Below are 5246 nucleotides of genomic sequence, written 5' to 3'. Positions count from 1 at the left end.
GATTGGACTCCAAGGCCTGGCTAATTTGTTTTAAAAATGTATGATCATGGATTTACCACTAACTCCTGAGAAATGTTAAAGACTCAAAGCCGGTCATTTCTCTCACTCTTTGTAATGATTATTGATAAATGATACCAACAACAATTCATTTAAAAAAAAAAAAAAACCCTGCTACCCTTACTAGGAAAAGATTTATACATGGTGTGTGTGTATGAGAGAAAAAGAGACAGGAAAAAAATACTAACTTGGGAGACCAAAGGAAGGGGTTTCTTTGAACTGACTAAAAAATCTTTACTTCCCCATCAATTCTTTATGCCTCAAATGAATATATTACTGGGGAAAGGTAGTTGAGAATCAGAGCATTTCTTACTGAAAATAATATGTAAGCACTTATCAACACATAACTTAGGCCAGACATGCTTTAAAATACATTTGTGAATTTAATACTTAAACCTGAGAGATAGGTACCATTTCCCAGATGAGAACAAGACAGAGAAATATTGATTTTTATAATAGGGTATAATTTTTCCAATGTTCAAGACATTGCCACTCTACCAAAAGAAAAGTAGAATTAGTGATCTGAAAAAGAACAGAAATCATCAAAAGAAGCACTTCTATGGACTGCCTTCTGAAGAAAATGCAAAAGTCAGTGTCATCTAAAATACAAAAGGTCTGGGGCTCCCAGCTGGCTCAGTTGGTAAAGCATGTGACTCAATCTAGAGGTCCTGAATTCGAGCCCCACACTGTAGGGATTACTTAAGTGCAAAGAGTACTTAAGTAATTAAATAAATATCTTAAAAATACAAGAGATATGCTTTCATGTATATGTCAGCAGCTAATCATAACCAAATTCTGACATACAGTACTTACTAAGTTTTCATTACTAACAACCTATTGAGTTCTTTTGTGAAAACCTGAATAATTTTTGGCTTGGTATAATTTCACAGTGTCCAATTACTAAGCTACAAATAGATATGGACATGGAGATCATAGATGACAGAATGTATGTAAGAAAATACAATTTTTGTTTAAAATTTGTTCAATGTTTATTGTTGAGAGAGGGAGACAGAGTGCAAGCTGGGGAGGGACAAAGAGAGAGGGAGACACAGAATCCGGAGCAGGCTCCAGGCTCTGAGCTGTCAGCACAGAGCCTAACACAGGGCTGGAACTCACAAACTGTGAGATCATGAACTGAGCCGAAAATCAGGTGCTTAACCAACTGAGCTACCCAGGCACCCCTAAAATTTTAATTTTAAAAAATTAGTTGGAGCAAGAACAGTTTTTCACAAAACTTTCCATGATATTTTCCTGTTCTATTTATAATGCCAGGGAAGCAGGAGAGGATGAAGGAAAGAGAAGTTAGGGCCTGACTGGAAAATAGAAGACCAGGGTCCCAGTATTGGTTCTTCAACTACATGATGTACTGAGTCATATAACTTTGATGAGCCTCAATTTCCCTCATCTTTAGAAGGTGGGAATTGGACCAGATTACTCCTAAGTTCCCTACCATCACTAAAGTTTTACCCTTTATGAATTTGTCTCACACCTGACTGTAGTGGTGTCTTATATTTTATTAGTAATAATTGTGCCATAGTATGATTCCAGGAAGGATTATGTAGAAGAACAGAGAGGAACAACATGTTTTAAAATTCTGGAGCCCTGGGAAGGAAAAAAATCTTTATAAGCACCACCTCCACCAGTTAGTTGAAAAATGACACGACAAATTTGTGAGAAGTAGGAACAGAAAGGATGCTTTGCAAAATCAATAGTTTAGCATTAAGGTCTTTCTCACTTCATTTCACTTCTCATTTTTCCTGTTGTTGTTTGCATTTCTCTTATGCCACCTGGAGTCACTGGAGGGATTGGTTTCTCAAAGTGAGATAAGCAAGTAGACCCAATAGATTTATTGGCATATAAGAAGGGATGCTGACCTAGAATGGGTTGGTGTAGGAGTTAGAACCAAGAGAAAAAGTTGGGCTGGAGTACCTAGCTGGCTTAGTGGGTAGAGTATGCGAGTCTTTATTTGAGGGTCTTGATCTTGGTGTTATGAGTTCAAGCCCAACTCCCTGTTGGACTGTAGAGCTTAGTTTAGAAGAAAAAAAGAGAAAGAGAGAAGGTTGGGGATATCAAAGTGCAAAGGGAAGAAAATGCTAAAATACATAGTCAACAGGAGATAAGTAACTGTAAACAGCTGTCATGGATTTTACAGACCCGTTTCTAAGTGTCTGTCCTTTCTCATTTGTTTCTACTGGAATCCTTAAATTTTGTCTGGGTGGTAGCAGAAACCATCTGGTTAGGGAAGACCTTCTGTATCACCTAAATATGTACATGTCAGCCTCAGAGTTCGTGTCAGTACTCTGTCAGGAGGACAGAGAAGAGGAAAGCAACAAGAGAAAAACGAGGAGCAGCTTGGTGGTGTTTTGTGGAAGGAGGGTCAATAACTCAACAGAAATCATCAAATCAAACCAAAACAAACTTATATGGTCTACATATTTATGGGGTTTGTGAAATATTCTCAGGCCTAAAATAATTCGAATCTGCTCATTCCCTACTACCCTGATTTTCTATAAAACTTTCTCAAGTTCAGCTACTACAAATGGGATAGCTCCTTTCTTGCCTCTTGAATCCCCCACTCAGAAGATTTTAATATCACTCCTTGCATAAGGAAAAAAATTACTTTTAGATATGGTAACTTTTATATATCACTTATGTTTATAATTTATATTTAATTATATAATTATGTATAATATAGGTATAGTGTATACTATATGTAGTTATCTAATTTATATATTTATAAACCCATTACTAATTTTACCACAAATTTCCTTCAAAACCAGTGCAGCTAATGAAATACTATGTAACTAGCATGGATTACATATTAGGCACAGTAATATAAATCAACATGTACATCAAAACTGAGCAACCAACCCTGATTTACTAATTTGAAGTTTGAAATAAATATAAACCAAAGATTTTACTGGGGAAAAAAAACATTAGAGATGTGTGAAGATAACGTGCTACCTCACAGCCATCTACATTACAGTGAAAGTTTACAAAGGAACCCCAAACACCTATGAATCCCCTTCCCACTCAGAGGCCCCCCTCCCCCACCCACACCCCTCCATGAGACCTTCAGTACCTGTGGGTATGAGCTGCTGAGCTTTACCACCTTTCCTAGGGCACGGAAGAACGCTTTATCCCTGTACCCCCTCCCGACATGTCACCTAGAGTTATAAATACTAACCTTGCCTAAAATATTTTGTCATCTTCTACTACTCTCTATTGTCTGGATTGCCTTTGATAGAGTTATCACATAAGGATCTATTCAATATTGCAGGAGCCTTTTATCTGCTTAAATCTCACCATAAACAAAAGAACTTACTATCATCCTTTCTAGGGAAAAATTGAATGATACTTCATTTTACATTCACCTTAGGTATTTATTATATCTTTACAATGATAGTGCTATCCCCAGCAGTCATTTGCGACCAACATATAAGGATGCAGTTCTCTATCTTGGCTCCATATTAGAATCACCTATATAGAGAGATGTTCTAGAATTTAGGTTTATTGACCAACATCCAGTCTAAAGAATTAGAATCCCTAGGTTTGAGGCTCCAAGTGTCTCTGGTGGTTACTTCAAAATTCTTGTTCATGATAAACTTTCAAACAGTACAGAAAATAAACAAAATTAAGTGAAAATCTCCTAAAACCTCGCTACCCCTCCCCATTCTCACTACCCAGGGGTAACCATGATTTTTAAAAATTTTTAACTGACCTTCCAGAAATATAGGTACATATAATTGTAAACACCTCTCCCCAATAATCACACTTGGAAAACGTAAATGGGATCATACTATTCTACAACTTTTTTTCTCTGATTAGTAATAGATCTTTGACAACTTTCCTTATCAGGACACAGAGATACACTTCATTTTTTTATGGCTGTATAGTATTGTGGTTTAAAATGTTTTTTAACGTTTATTCACTCTTGAGAGGGAGAGAGAGACAGAGCGTGAGCATGGGAGGGGCAGAGAGAGAGGGAAACACAGAATCTGAGCTGTCAGCACACAGCCCGTTGTGGGGCTCAAACCCAAAAATAGTGAGACCGTGACTTGAGCTGAAGTCCCAGACTGAGCCACCCAGGCATCCTGCGAATAGTATTGTGTTTTATGGATGAAACCCAGTTTTAAAAAGAAACCTATTGGGGCGCCTGGGTGGCGCAGTCGGTTAAGCGTCCGACTTCAGCCAGGTCACGATCTCGCGGTCCGTGAGTTCGAGCCCCGCGTCGGGCTCTGGGCTGATGGCTCAGGGCCTGGAGCCGGTTTCCGATTCTGTGTCTCCCTCTCTCTCTGCCCCTCCCCCGTTCATGCTCTGTCTCTCTCTGTCCCAAAAATAAATAAATGTTGAAAAAAAAAATTAAAAAAAAAAATAAAAAGAAACCTATCGATAAACAAATTATCTCCTTTTTCCTTTCTTGATTTTTTTTGTGCTACTACCTATGATGCTATAAAGAATCTTTTTTGCATCCTTAAGTGAATTATCTGCAGAAACTTATAGAGAGAAATTCATAGGGTTAAGAATACATCTCTCTTTCTCACACACACGCACACAAAGTGTGTGCATACATGTGTCGTATGTAAAACCTTTCCATACTTATATATACACATATATATTATGTGTATGTATATCTTCAGTATTAAATGAGTGTGTATATATTCACACATATAATTATGTATTTTTCATACTTGTATGAGTTATAGGAGTGGGACTGCATATCTTTATATATGTATATAAACATGTCTGTATATATAAAAATACAAATAATATCATAAATACAAATATATGCATGCATGCATAACATACACCTCTTTCTATACATGTATATTACATATAGCATATATATTTCCATACTTATATTTATGTATGTGTGTATCTTTGCATACGTACATGAGTTATGGGAGAGGAATTGCTAAGCCAAAGGGATACATATGCATGTTTAATTTTTAAAAATACTATAAAGTTGCCTTCCAAAACAATTAACCAAGTTACAATAGTGTGTGTGATTGTTTCCTGACAACTTTGCCAACACTACCATTCCTTTTTTTATTTTTGCCACATCCATAAATACTGGTCATTGTTTCTGTTATCCTTCTTCACTAATGAGTAAAACTGAGTATCTTTCCATATATTTTTCTGCCCATTTGACCATTTGTATATGCTCTACTATAAACAACCCATTGTAT

The sequence above is a fragment of the Leopardus geoffroyi genome, chromosome D4 (assembly GCF_018350155.1).
Source record: "Leopardus geoffroyi isolate Oge1 chromosome D4, O.geoffroyi_Oge1_pat1.0, whole genome shotgun sequence".
Taxonomy (NCBI): Eukaryota; Metazoa; Chordata; class Mammalia; order Carnivora; family Felidae; genus Leopardus; species Leopardus geoffroyi.
The sequence above is the reverse complement of the archived record's forward strand: the minus strand, read 5'-3'. Positions refer to the sequence as shown.